Raw genomic sequence first — 16,524 nt, forward strand, 5'->3', positions numbered from 1 at the left:
ATAGTATGATATCAATCAAATTTTATACACTTTATCCATCTACCTAGAGGCGGCTGTACTGTGTAAAAAAAAAAAAAACTTTGGCCTTAGGCCCCCAAAATATAGGGGGCCCATTTTTTGGTATATACTAGACTACTAGTTAAGATTATATCTTTAAAATTTTTTAGAAAAGTCTCAATTTCAAAATTCAAAAGAATTTTTTCCACTTTTTATCTTTTCAATAAAAGTAAAGTGAACTTTTTATCTTATTCTTTATTTTCTTTTTATAAAGAATACTTTTTACCTTAGTCCAATAAAAGTAAAGTGTACTTTTTACCTTATTTTTTATTCAAACAAAAATTTTCCATTATTCCTTCTCTTCCACTGGCCATTATTTCTTCTCTCTTTCTCCATTCTATTCTTCAATTAACAAATAACTCATTTAAAGTTTTAAGTTTTCATTTTATTGATGATTTCAACTTGAAGAGAAGATAGTTTATGATTTTTTATTATTTTTTTTCGGGAACAGACCCTACACGAGGCTCCCACCTCTCGTGCACAGTCAGGGGTTAAGCAACACCCCCAAGCCTTAACATAAATAATCAAATTAAAAATACAAGGAGGGGGACATAAACCTTACCTCCGATCCTATGGTGGTTCATAAGTCGGCTAACCTATTAAGGTCGGCTAACTCATCCCGATACAAAAAAGATACTAACTATAACTAGAAAGCAGTAAACCTGTGAGAGGACTCCTCCCGGTACAATTCAACTATGAAAGCATAAATGAGGGAGACTCTCCCCTTCCATGAGAAAAAAGAAAAGTAACCTACACTAGTCCTATTCCAACTATGCTACGTACCAGACATAGCTACATTGAAGAAGAACAAGTATACGAAACTTCTATCTCGCATGGGATGGGAAAATTCTTTTCATCTTTGCTCTTTTTAGTCTTGTCGTACCAAGTCAGTCCAAGGAAGTTTGCAGCAACAACAATCACAGCTAGGGGGGATGAAATGATAGGAAGTAAATGTAGCCATAGCAGTCATCTTGCTTGGGATTGTAGTTAAGGAAGCTGAGGGACAGAATATTTGTAAAATGCATTTTGTATGTGGTGCAACCCTGACTTGAGTTGCTGGTTGGAAGTCTATCAGTGTGTGCCTTACACTTTGCATGATTCCAGTTCTGTCGAGGCTGATCAGGGATGTACCTGCACATCCACAAATAAACCAAAAAGGAGTTCCAAGAGTCTTGGATGTAAGGTAGCTGTTGCAGCTGTTGATGGAATGCATCTGGTATGCATGAAGGGGGATGTGTTGCTGTTTTCTCCCTTTTTCTGAGACATTGTGTACCTGCCCAAACAACTAACCAAAGAGCCAAACAAGTATAAGATCTGTGAGGGCTGTTACAATCCTGTAGGCAGCTTCTTGTTGCCTCCAAAGGTGATTTGATCAGCTCCTTTGAAGGTACCTTATATGCCAACCAGGATGGGCTTTGAGTACAAGGTTGTCTCCCTCTGTTTGACTCTTTGTGGAACTGTACACAGCTTCTTGTTGCCTCCAAAGATAGAGTGATCAGCTCCTTTGAAGTGTTCAGCTCATTAAAATACCTGCACATGTCCACAAAAACAAGACAACATGCTAACAAGAATTGTAGATGGTCCTTCTGAGCTGCAGTGCTTGTTGCTGCATGTTTCTGTTCCTGCACATAACAAGTGAACATAGCCAGGAGCTCCAGGAAGCTTGAGTTGTAGGGGAGCTGTTGCAGGTGCTGCATCAAGGAATTTGGCATGAGAGTAGTGTTGGTGTGTTGTTGAGTTCCTAAGCTGCCATGTTGTTGTCTCCTCAGATCAGAATGTGAAATGGGAAATAATTCTCTAAAGCAATCCCAAATATCACTCTTTGCTGCAAGGATGCTGTGGCTGGTTGCAACTCCTCTTGTTGATGGTCTTTGTAGCTGCTGCATTCCACATCTGTGAAGTTGTTGTTGCTTCCACTCAAATTCAGCTTCAGCACTCTGTGGCATGATATCTACAACTGCAGCTTCATGGATTTTGCAGCTTCTGATGTTCCAGCAGCCTGCATTCACAAATAAACAACCACACAAACAAGAACAATGGTCTCCCAGATTAGACTCCCATAATGAGTGTTGATGGGTGCTGCTGCTACCAGGAGGTTTAATAGATGGTGGCTTAGATATTGGAGAGTTCTAAGTCTTCATAGTTCTTAAATCGGGTAATGTCATTCTAAATTCTAATATTATTTTTGTGTCTTTTGTTTCTTATATTTTTTATTTGATATTATAGATAGTGTTTATATATTTATTAAAATTTTAATATGTCAACTAGAAAATATGAATCCGATCATTCAAAACTTAAAAGAAAAAGAAAAGTTGATAATTTGATAAAATCTCAAAAAGGCGATCTTGATAAATTTTTAGAAAACAATACCAAAATAAGATCAAAAAATATAGAAAATTGTTCTTTAGATGAACAAGTCACTAACTTAGTTGAAGTTGAATCAGGTAATTATTTAATCCAAAAAGAAGAAGAAGAAGAGGGGGAGGAAACTAGTGAAAAATCGAATGTAGATTCCCAAAAAAATTAAGAACTTATAAATGAATTAAATAATCATACTCCTAAAAACTTATATGATCCTAGTCAATGGAATAATGTGTTGATGTTAGTTTTGGAAAAGAAGAAAATGCAAAAGGTCTTTGTCCAATATCGAAGAAAAAGGAATGGTCAATTCCTTTTTCAGTTATAAAAGGAGCTTAGCTCCTTGGTTTATAACACCATCAAAAATTTAATTTTTTGTATATTAGAGAAGAGGTTTAGAAATAATTCTCTTGAAGATCTCTTTGGGAATAGTATTTTAGAAATTGGGTACAACAACAACAACCCAGTGAAATCCCACAACATGGGGTCTGGGTATTTTAGAAATTGGGTATGTGGGAAAAAATATTGTGCATTGTATGGTGTAATAATTTTCATATAGTGAATATTTTTCTGAGAGACCCGTGATTTTTCTCCAATTGGAGAGTTTTCCACATTAAATCTTTGTGTTGTTATTCTTTTTAATTTTTTTTATTTTCTACTTAAAGACGGTCTGGAAGGGACGAGAATTAGTTAGTGTTTTTTCCCAACAAGTGGTATTAGAGCTTTTTTTGTGGAACAATTCTTTAAAAATTTAGTATGCTTTGTGGTTGCAGCTTTGTTTGATCTTCCACATCAAAAAAATTCTGAATTAGAATTATTGAGCCTTAGGTGTGGAATAATTATTTTTAAAATTTAGTATGCTTTATGGTTGCAGCTTTGTCTGATCTTCCACGTCAGAATTAGAATTATTATTTTCAAGCAGAAGTTTCATCCCGATGGCGTAGCAAGTGGAGTCTGATTCCAGTGAAGTTTGCTATTCTGGTGGAATTGCTTTGGAGTACTTGTATATTTGGTAATAGTGGAATAAGTGCAATTTAAAGAGGTTCTGGATAAGAAAAGACTTAGTATTTAAGTGTATCATTTCTGATCCACCTCTCTTTCCGAGGAACTAATTTAGTGGATACTTTTCATTGCTATTGTCCATTTATTAGTACCCATAAGCTAGATGGGGACAAAATTTAAGATTGAGAAATTTGATGGGATAATTAATTTTGGCTTGTGGGAAGTACAAGTCAAGATTGTGTTAATTCAATATGGATTACAGAAGGCGTTGAAAGGGAGACCAACTAGCGGAAAAGATGACAAGGGTTCAGAAAAATATGAAAGCAGTGGAGACTCGAAAAAATCCAAAATTAGTAATGAAGAATGGAATAGCTAGACATGGAAGCGACAAGTCAGATTCACTTGTGTTTAGCTAAAAATGTTTTTGCTAATGTAATTGGATTGTCTACAACAAAGGAGTTGTGGAGAAACTTGAAGAATTATACCAAATCAAAAGTATTTCAAATATGCTATATTTGAAGGACAAATTTCATAAATTGCAAATAGATGAAGGTATAACTATTTCGAATCTAAACGTTTAAATTTCTGGAAATGGATTGAATCTACAACTTTGGGAAAGGGAAAGGCAACGTTTTGGAAAGGGAAAAATAAAGTTAAAAGATTTTTGGAAAGGTAATAAAGTTGAAATGTTAAAATTAAATGGAAAATTAAATTCCACGTGGAATATTTTGATAGCATAAGTGGAAAATAAAAGTTTTTAATTTAACTTAAATTTTGGTGGGGTCGTGCGTGGTTACACTTCATTAAAGTAAGCTGACGGAGTGTGCAACGCACGCAAATAAGGTGCACAAAATTACGTAAAAAATCAGTTCGGAAGGTAATATGACCTTAATTTACTTTAGGTGTGTTCTAGCGATTTCGATTATAATTAGGGGTACTTGTGTATTATCGGAAAAAAATACTTGCCAAATTAGCATATCAATTACATGGCGAGCCTCTTCAAAGAAAGTATCATGTATAATTTTCTCAGTTAATGGACAACAATGGCATGATGAGGAAGAAAAGATATGAAAGAAGTTGTGAGTAGTAAAAACCAAAAAACGTTTTAATTTTATTTTGGATGTACAATTTTCGAAGTCGTTTTTGAGACAAGCTTCTGTGTCATTGGTCACTCATGAGGGGTTTAATATGAAGGAAGAAATAAGTTGAATTGGTATAAAATGATTCATTAGGAGTAGAAAATTAGTAAACGGTATTCGAACGTTGTACTGATAAAATATAAATAGAACAAATAAAGACAATGACAATAGAAGGTATAGTATGTCAAAAAGAAAGTTGAATGACATCCCATGTATTATGTATGAGTATATTATCTAAAAATCATTGGAAGTACGATATTCTACTCTCTTGTTATCCTTTGTAATGATACTTTTAAATAATATAAAACATCATAGAGTTAATTAAGGGTGACAAAAAAGTGTTAGAATTTAAAAAGAGTGACAACAGTTTTAAAAATTGAGAGTTGGCGATAATTTTAAGGTTAGTAATTAATGAGCTTTGACCCTTTTTTCAACAAATCCTCAAGTCATTTTTTACACTTTGACCAATTTCTATAAAACCTTAAAAAAAGTGCAGCAGCTCTTTCAAAATTGCCTCTCCTCCTCCTCCTCCTCCTCCTCCTCCTCCTCCTCCTCATCATCATCATCATCATCATCATCATCATCATCATCATCATCATCATCATCATCATCATCATCATCATCATCATCATCATCATCATCATCATTATTATTATTATACTACTACTACTACTTCTTCTTCTCTTTTTCCTTGTATTGTGTTGTTGGTATTACTATGTCTAAAAGAAAAGAAAGCAGAGCACCTTTTTTTTTCTCTTCTTTTTTGATTTGGAAATTATTTTAAAATTTATTCAATTTGGAACTAAATTGCGGTGTGGCATTGGGCATTGCTTGGAGGGTGATTTTTGAGCATTTTAGTAAGTAAATATTGTTGTTTTGTATCTATTGCTCATTTGGATTTTTTCTATTGTTCTGGTCACTGATGAATTCGTTTTAGCAACTATTACATATATTTCAGCAGCTAAAACAAATGTAGCAAATGATGAAATAAATGCAACTATTGTATATGTTACATCAATTGATGCATCTATTTTAGTAGTTGTTGAACTAATTGCTGCTTATATTTTAGCAACTACTAAAATATATTCAACAATTATTGATGTAGGTGCTGCACCAGTTGTTGAAATATATTTTAGCAATTGCTGCGTCAATTTTTGAAATAAGTACTACAAATTAAAACATGTTCGGCAACTGTTATTTTAGATGCTTGAGGTGCTGCAATAATTAATGCAGTAATTGCTGAAACTTTCTCAACAATTATTGCATCAATTACTAAACAGATACAACAATTGTTAAAATTTTACTACAGTCAGAATCAGAAAAAAATTATGACTAATTTTTTTTGAATCATAATATAGGTACCTACATTTAACTCCATTAATGGAGAACAAAATATTTATTGGAATGGTTTGCAATGATGAATGGGTTGAGTCGAATAATAGTTATATTTGGCTTGGAAAATACAAAAAAAATGATAAAGATGATTGCGCTGATTGTGGATCAAGATATCATGTATGATGATTTTGCAAACAAAATCATTTCTTGTTGTGATCTGAATTGTGAGTTGAAAGATCTTTTTATTACTTACATGCATTGTTGTGGTGAAAAGCAAAATGTAGCTCCTTTTAAGATAAAAAATTAAATAAGTTTGCATTCTTATTTAGAAGATGAAGGTAAATCCATTTTAAGGGTATATATTGTTTAAACATTGATTGAGAACCATCAAAATCAAGAAATGTTAAATGATCTTCCAAAAAAAGAAATTATCGACGAACATACTTCTTCAATTCCTATACCTATTTCTATTTCTGAATTTGACCGTAAATAAATGTCTAAATAGTAGTGTATTGTATTTACAATAATTGCAGCAACTGCTACATCCGATGCATGAAACAAGTGCAATAATTGTGAAACAAATACAATAATTGTTGAAACTGCTGCTTTGTATAATGTATTTCAGTAATTTTAATTTTATTAAAAATTTTGATTGTTATTTTTATAGGTATAAAATTATGACATTGATATTACTAAGAAGATTAATGCAATGTTTCTTGATAAAAGAGAATATCCAGTTGCTTTTTTTATGAAATAAATCAATAATACAGAGAAAATTTTTATGAGATGCGCAAAATATTAATCAATGCATCAACCATTTTCGTTCTTAAGATAGAATAAAAAATTGCGAAAAATATTAATTTGGGAACAAGTTATTGGTTCATCAAACTGTCAACTACGAGTACATTATCATCGTTCATAATGCAGTTGCAACGGTCAATTTGCGATTCAAATCTTGCACTTGTAGAGTCCTTGACCTCGACAAAATACTTTGTCCACATGCTATGATAGCGCTCCGATGTCAATACAACAACAACAACAACAACCCAGTGAAATCCCATATCGTGGGGTCTAGGGAGGGTAGAGTGTACGCAGACCTGACTCCTACCAATGTAGGACGGCTGTTTCCGAAAGACCCTCGGCTCAATAAAAGCATAGAAAAAGGTCAGACAAGAATATTAGAGTAAATAAGTAGATGACGAAAATGGTCCAAACAATAGTATAATCAAAGCACAAAAAACAGTAGATATTATTAGATAATAACATAAATACCATAAATAACATACATCAGAGTACAAAAAATCATAGTGCGTTAATACGCCTACGAATAAGGGAGAATAAAACCACTATGTACTAGCCTTCTACCCTAATGTGTGTCCTCCACACCCTCCTATCTAGGGTTATGTTCTCGGTAAGTCGTAAATGCGCCATGTCCTGTCTGATCACCTCTTCCCAATATTTCTTCGGCCTACCCCTACCTCTTCTGAAACCATCCATGGCCAACCTCTCACATCTCCGCACTGGTGCATCTGGGACTCTCCTCTTCACATGTCCAAACCATCTCAGTCACGTTTCCAGCATCTTGTCTTCCACCGAGGCCACTCTTACATTTTCTCGAATAGCCTCATTTCTAATCCTATCACTCCTGGTATGCCCACACATCCATCTCAATATTCTCATCTCGGCAATCTTCATCTTTTACACGTGGGAGACCTTAACTGGCCAACACTCCGCCCTATATAACATAGCTGGTCTAATGACCACTTTGTAGAACTTGCCCTTAAGTTGTGGTGGCACCTTCTTGTCACATAACACACCGGAGACGAGCCTCCATTTCATCCATCCTGCCCCAATACGGTGTGTGACATCCTCGTCGATCTCTCCGCTGTCTTGCATGATAGAACCAAGGTACTTAAAACTACTTCTCTTTTGGATGGCTTGGTCCCCGAGCCTAACTTCCACGCCAACCTCTTGAGGTGTCTCACTGAACTAGCACTCTAGGTACTCTGTCTTGGTCCTACTCAACTTAAACCCCTTAGAATCCAAGGTGCGTCTCTAATTTTCCAGCTTAGCGTTAACTCTACTACGAGTCTCATCGATGAGGACTATGTCGTCCGCAAAAAGCATACACCATGGCACCTCACCTTGAATTTGTCGCGTCAATCCATCCATCACCAAGGCAAATAGAAACGGGCTAAGAGCTGATCCTTGATGCAACCCCATCATAACTGGGAAGTGTTCTGAGTCCCCTCCTACTGTCCTTACCCTGGTTTTGGCACCCTCGTACATGTCCTTGATCACCCTTATGTACGCTACAGGTACACCTTTAGCCTCCAAATATCTCCATAGTATCTCTCGTGGGACTTTATCGTAAGCCTTTTCTAAGTCGATGTCAATATGGTGATGATTATAGAATGTGTATTTATGAAAATTCATCTCAATGTTACAAGGTGGAGACATTCTTTTTTTCATACTTGGAGAAAATTAAACCCGTGCCACCTGAAAATACTTGAAAAATTCCTCTGATATTCTTAGAAAGGGAAATACATCCTCCGTATGTTGAGCCAAATAAGGTAGGAAGAAGGACCACTAAGAGACGAAAAGGAATCAGAGAATCATTTTCAACAAAGAAAAATAAATGTTCCATATGCAAAAGTGTTGGGCATAAAAGAACAACATGCTCGGAGCGAAATGGTCCATAAAAATAGATTTGCTATTGTAACTACTATTTATTGTAAGTGAACTTTTTAAAAATTTATATGTAATGTTGATGTTGAACAATCTTTTTAATGAATACTTAAGTTCTCAAAATATTACATGTGAGATTGTTGAATCATACAGTGGTAGGCAGTCTGCTTCAGCAACTGTTGTACATACTGTGGATTTTCTCAGCAAGTAGGCAGTATGCTTCAACAATCGTTCCACTTGTTGAGAGAAATCTCAGCAAGTAATTAGTCCTCTTCAGCAAGATTGCCTACGCAACTGCTTCACTTGCTGAGAAAAATCTCAACAAGTAGGTAATCTGCTTAAGCAATTATTGTACTTGCTGAGAGAATTCTTAGCAAGTTACGGAATTTGCTGTAACAACTAAGATATTTGCTGTCATTAATATAAATAAATTACTATGTAAATATATAATATCACACTAAAATCAAGTCTAAGCATTATAATATATCAAAATCACTTTATTAAACATTTAATATGATTGATATAATCAATTAACAATCAAATTACTCAATCATAATTGACTACGCGTGCAATCACTCGATTTATAGTCTGTTATGAATAAATTACTATTTAATCGTACAAAATCACCACTAAAATCAAGTCTAAATATTCTAATATATTAAAATCACTCTATTTATCATTTAATATAATTGATGTAATCAATTAACAATCAAATTACTCAATTAAGGCCGACTACGCGTGCAATTACTCAATTTATTATTTTTTTATAAATAAATTCCCATGTAATTGTATAATATCACCATTAAAATCAAGTTTAAGTATTATAATGTATAAAAATCACGTTATTAATTATTTAATATGATTGATATGATCAATTAACAATCAAAATATTCAATCAAGGTTGACTACGCGTGTAACTACTCGATTTATCTTCTGCTATGTGGTTATGTCAGAAAAAGACGACAACAACAACAACAACCTAGTGAAATCCTCAACGTGGGTGTGGGAGGGTAAAGTGTACGCAGACCTTATTTCTATCAAGGTAGGACGACTGTTTTCAAAAGACCTTCGGCTCAAAAAAAATATAAAAAAACATAAAAAACATAAAAAACATAAAAAGAGGTTAGATAAGGCTAAAAAATTCAAAGCAATTTGTAAAGCAAATAACGAAAGCTTTGTAGATAAAATAGAGTAATTTCAACTTTTTAGTGAAAAAAATCAATTTTAGAAAAGAAGAGCCATCGCTTAATTTTTTAAAGAAATTAAGAAGACTTAATTTAAAAGACCCTAACAGATTTAAATCTTAAAAATTTAGAGAAAAAGATACGAGGTTCTTATTTCCACTTTGAGAAGGTGTTAAGCATTCAAAGTGGTCGCTACCGCGCGATTATCCGACGATTTGAAAAATTATTTGACTAACTTTTAAAAATATTAATTTAAAAAGAATCAAAGACTTTAAAAATTATTTTTTAGAAAAAATGATCAAACTTAAACATTGAAAATAAAATACATGTATATAAAATTAGTAAAAGTTTATCAAATGACTAAGTAAAGGTAGAAAATCATTTAAAAAGTAAATTAACATGAATTAATTTATCTCTAGGGGAACCTAATTAAGTTAAAATAAATTAAAATTAATATCTAAGCAAACATAAATAACATAAGTAAATAAATTATTACAACTTAAATCAATATAAATAAAAAATAAATAACACATGAAAATATGGTCCGACAGTTAGTTTCTATAAGCTTGGACGAAGTTGTTGGACCATCTGCATTTTGGGCCTTAAGCACAATTCCACTGTATAACGTAGTTGTATATAAACTGTATATATCGAACTGTATATATATACAGTGTATACAATATTATTTTTATATATCAAAATGTATACACATTATATACCACATGTTTGTTCCCTGTATCTGTTATATATCAATATATATATATATATATATATATATATATCAGACTGTATATATATTATATATCAGTGTACACAACACTGTTTTCCACTTGTATTCGTGTATACAACCCAATATCAATATTCAAACCATGTATATTTGCTTCTTTTCCATTTATCAACTTTCCAACAATTTCAATAAGATGATAGAAAACTCAAAACTCAACAATATACAAGGATGGAGTCTAAAGATGGACTCGAATCGATATCACATACACCAAAATTAAATTACATAAGCATCTACTCATTTTAAGGTAAACCAAGGAATATATTATGATATGTTAAGGTATCAAATTGATGGGCATCCTAGATGTGACTAACAACATATATTATATGTAGGCAAAGAAAAGGAAAGAAAAATTATATACAAGTAACTAAAGAACACGGATTTAATATATATGTTATACTAACACAAATTTTAAAGAAAGAATTAAATCAATTAGGCAATGAGAGTTCTAATTAAGTAATAATTTTAAGCATATTTTGTTATCTAAATCGTGTTAAAAAAAGAAATTGAAAACTTGAAAATCTATATTGTCAAAGAAAACTAGTTGGAAAAATAATGAACAAAATTAAGAGCTTTCATGAAATAATCCTAATACATGATAGCTAATTAATCATAGCACATGTTAACTATAAGAAATTTCTATCACTAATCTAATTATTCTTAATATATGCCAACAAAAAAAAATAAGACTACGAATCAACTAAATATAAGACATGAAATAATTAAATTAAATAAAGCTGAAAAAAGATTTTACCTCTTTCCGGGTAGCGAGACTGAAGACGACGAGCGGAAGACAACTTCATCACCACCCAAGAGCTTGATGGAACTTCAATCAAAAATAATTGAAAATTTAGACTCGAACCTTCATGGGTTCGATGTTATAAGAACATTGCTCTTACTATAAATTTTGACTTCAATCTCCTATTTTCCTTGAAGAAAAATATAGATTGAAAGTTATAAATTTTACAACTTTTAGGCAGAGGATAAAAGTCCAAAATCCTAGCCAAGTTAATAAAATTTTTAACTTTGGGGTGATTAAAAAACCTCCTACTTCATCTTCCCCCTTAATGAGAATATGAACCTTTATATAGGCTCTACAAACCCCAAATTCTTCATGAATTTTTTATGTGGAGAATGAGATTTTTTTGTTAGAAAAAAATTAAAAATTTCAAAAATACAATTTATAATTAAACTAACTAACTAATATTGTATTTAGTAAAGATAAAATCTTTTGAGATGATTTTCGAATAACTACATAAATAGTAATCAAAGATATAGTTATATAAAAATATGTAAATTATACTAAAATTTATAAAAATATAAAAACAGTTTTATGAACAACATAAAAATATTTTTATTTTTTATAAAAGCTAATTATTTCAAAAATGTTCGAAATTTAAAGAAACTCAATAGGTAATTTGTGTTGTGGAGGGTCAAAATTGAATGTCAACACTATGAATAAGTTATTTTATAATTGATTTATCCATCCAACTAATACTCAATTTTATTGTAGCAACTAACTAACTTGCTATATAAACATTCAGCAACCACTAGATAATTCACAACAACTCACTAAGTCGTTATGAATAATTTGAGCAGTTGTTAGATGAGTCACAACAAGTAGCTAACTTGCATACATTTTACAGCAATTGCTATAACATTTTCAACAACTAGCTACTAAATATTTTACTAAATCTAACTTTTATTCTAACATTAAACTGACACCACTATACAACAACAACAACAATATTATCAATAAATATGATTGGTGCAATTAAGTATTAATCAATTTACTCAATCAAAATTGACTTACATGTGCAATTGCTCAATTGATTACGCATTACTTGTCTAATAACTATCTTAATGTATAAGATCATTATTGAATAAAAATTTTAGTCTTGAATTGAATTAACACGCCCCATTTATCATTAGATTTGATTGATTCGTCCAACTAATTAATTTAATATAGTAATACCGACTTATATGTGTTATTTCCCAACTGATCATATATTACTTGTCTAATTACTATCTCAACGTATAAGATTGCTATTGAATCTATTTTAGTCTTCAATTGGACTTTTTAATCTTAAATTGGACTAACACCAGCCCATCTATCATTAGATATGATCTATCCATCAAGTGAATACTCAATTTATTATAGCAACTATTAACTTGCTAAAAAAATATTTAGCAACCGCTAGATAATTCACAACAATTACTAGATGAGTTTCAACAAGTAGCTAACTTGTTGATGCATTTTACATCAATTTCTATAACACTTCCAGCAAGTAGCTAATTTTTTGTTGCTATTTTACAACAATTGCTAGAATGCTCCCAACAAATACCTAACTTGCTGATGTATATTACCATAATTTTCAAAAGAATTTTAGCAATTTCTATAATTCAATTATTATAACACTTACAACAACTAGCTAACTTACTACAACATATTCAATTAAAATCTCTATTAAATTCAACTTTTAGTCTTAAATTGGACCAATAAAATTCCACATATCATTAGAAATGACTGTTAGGAGAGTTGAGACTATTTTCGAAAGTCGGGTCCGTTACACTTGCTAATGTATTTTACAATAATTGTTAAAATATTTCAGCAAGTATCTTACTTGTTGAGATATGTTACAACAATTGTTAAACAAAATTAAGTAAATAACTAACTTGTTGATGTATTTCATAACAATTGCTAAAACAATCCTAGTAAGTACCTAACTTATTGATGTATATTACAATAATTGTCAGAAGATTTTCAGCAATCGCTATAATTCAACAGCTGTAACAACATAATTTAACAATTGAAAAATAATAAACACTAATTATAATATGAAATAGAGTCTAATTTTTAATACAAAGACTAATATTTAAATAATTCTTACTAATTCAACCGACACCAGCATCAGTACCACCAACACTCGCAACATCTATCAGAATATCATCAATAATTTTTGAAGCATTAAATTCATATCTTCTAATTGTCGTAACTCCGATCAAATTTTTCACTAATTTTTCAATCTTATTTTTCAAAGGTACAAATCCAGTCAAAAAGTCCATTTGTTTCTCACTTTCAGTAGGAAGTATCCCATGAGTACACAATCTACATGTAGAATCAATTATTTTAACAAATGTAATAATGTATGAAAATAATTGAATAAAATTATATCAATAAATTACAATTAACAACTGACTTCTAAAAACATATTATAGCTGCAGTTGTGTACAATAGTTTCTGCATATTCTTCAGCATTGCTATAAATTATGCAGTAACAGCTGAAAAATATGCACAAACTACTATAAGAAACTGCATCTATATTATGTTACAGAAATCAATTTGCAGAGGATCATAAATGATCAGAAAAATAATAAATAAAATATAAACATAGTGATAATTAAAAAAATAGTAAATAATATTTACCATAAAAGCCCACAAAAAACCACAAAGATTGTTAGTTTTAGCAATTGAACTTGCAACCTTCACTAGATAATCTAATGTTAGAGTATAGCTTTCTAGACCCCATGGATAGGCATAAAATGCTTCTCGGTCAACTAAAAATTTAAACCAAGAAGCACAAGCATTTTTATTCGGATCTTTATCATAGAGAATACAGTGTACAAAAAAAATTAAACACAATGATTTTTTCAGACTCTTTTTTATTTTCTTAGACTTAAAAAAGTCAAGCAACTCCTTCCATTTGCAATGTTTCTTTTTCATTGCATAAACAATTTTTTATATCTTCTGTCTACCTTGGTTGACATGGCGACATAATGATGAGGTAGATTGAAGTTCAAACCAGTTACATTGGCGAACTCATGCCAAAACAAATAGTCATGCCATAATAATTAATCCAAAACTCACCTGTTCTCTCACTTTTTATCCAACGTCGAAGAAGTTGAAATACCAACTTCATTTGAAATCAAGCATTCACACTTTCATCTAAGTCTAGATATTTTTCAAGCACCGTAGACCTAAAGAGTTTTTTCAAATTTTGAATCTGCAATATTTCTCTAAAATCATTCAATGGTTCTTCCAATTCTGAACTTACCACAAAACCACCTATCATGTCTGGATGGGTATCCATAGGTGTCTCAAAGTCATAAGATAAATAACTGGCAGGCTTGACAAATTCGATTGAAAGATCCACAACCAAAGGATTAGTAACTAAAGGACCAACAACTAAAGGACCGGTAGTTGAAGGACTAGCAATTGAAGGACTAACAACAGAATGATTGGCGGCTGAATGACTGTCAGCTAAAGGACTAGAAGTTGAAGGGCTAGCAATTGAAGGAACGGAGACAAAAGGACTGGCTGGTGGATACTCCAGTACAGGTTGATCATGATGCCTTTTTTGTCTAACTCCATTCTCACTATTCTTAACCTTGTCCTCAACTTTTGAAGCCCATGTACCCTCACCATTATCTTTATTTTTTTTTGAATTATCAGCAGCATCAGAATCATATACATCTTTGAAAGAATCATTTTTTTCCAGATTCTTTTTCTTCTTCTCTAGGTTGCTCTAAATTTTGATCTAGTTGTCTAGGGCTTGACACTATCTTACCATCAGTAATGACATGCTCAGCAAGATTAGTCAATTGTGTTTCATCAGTGACTTTATTTTGTTGTTGTTTAACCTCTTTTTGTATACTACTTTATTTTCTTTTTGAGCTTCTAGTAGGAACATCATCTTTAGTTTTTTTTATTTAGTTCAAACTATTTAATCTACACACCGGAGATAAAATAGAAATAATTTATTAATTTAATCAATCATTTTAAATAAAGAGGAAAATGAATTAATTGTTGAAGTTGATTAAGCAACTATTGCAGCAAATTCTGAAATTGTTGTAAGTGTCATAGACTTAAGCAGTTGTTATACATATTTCAACAGATGTTGCAACAAATTTAGCAATTAGGTAGACATGCTATAACAACTTCAACAAGTGCTTCATCTATTCACAACAAGTTCTAAGGTTGTTACAACATATGCACATTGTTCAAGCTCAATACTAGAATATCAACCAAACATCAACACGACCTACAAGAAAATATTTTTTTTATCACGAAGAGTACAACAACAACCAAGAACAACATATTAAGAATACATCACTAAATGATCAACTCAAGAAATTCATGTGCTTCTTCATCTTTAATTTATTATAGTTGAGTGAAACAATTGCTAAAACTTCTATAGAAGTACTGCTATAGAAACTTCAGCAACTGACTCATTAAGCTCTTAGAGAAAATTAAGCAGTTGCTGTAAGTACTTCATGAGTTGTTGTAAGTACTTTAGCAACTTTTTCATTTATTCATAGCAAGATTTGAGGAATCAACCACCAACATCAATCCACCACAATTACAAAAACATATTTTTTTCTCAATGAGTAAAACAACTTCAAGAACAGTATATTTTATCACAAAGAGTACAACAAGAAAATTAAAGAACAATAATATATTTAAAAATACACCACAATAAAAACAACCCAAAAACATATTTACTAGGGCATGCAACAATCAAATTTGTGAAATCCATATACTTTTTTGTCTCCTTTAATCTAAATCATCATTTTTACAAGGAAAATTAAAACCCTAACTATGAGAGAAAGAAAAAAACTTTACCTTTGAAGAGTTTTGAAAACCTAACAATGAGAGAAGCAAGATGACGAGAATGAAAAAGAGGACGACGATGAAGAAAAAGAAGAAAAAAATGGAGAAGAAGAAGGGACGAAGAAGAAGTTGAGAAATTTTCTAAGTTTTCTTTCAAAGAAAAAGAGATGTAGAAGGAGAATTTCTAAGTGGAAGAAAGAGAAAATAAATTTGAAACGGGGAAAATGTGGATTCCTTTTGTATTTTATTAAAGTTTCAAAAGTTTTAAAAATACATTTTACCTCTTACTTAACTTAATCCCTAATTAGTAAAAAATTTGACTTTGACCAATTAAAATTGTCACCTTCTTTTAATTGAAAACTTATT

This window comes from Solanum dulcamara, chromosome 6 (genome assembly GCF_947179165.1).
Source record: "Solanum dulcamara chromosome 6, daSolDulc1.2, whole genome shotgun sequence".
In the NCBI taxonomy this organism is placed as follows: Eukaryota; Viridiplantae; Streptophyta; class Magnoliopsida; order Solanales; family Solanaceae; genus Solanum; species Solanum dulcamara.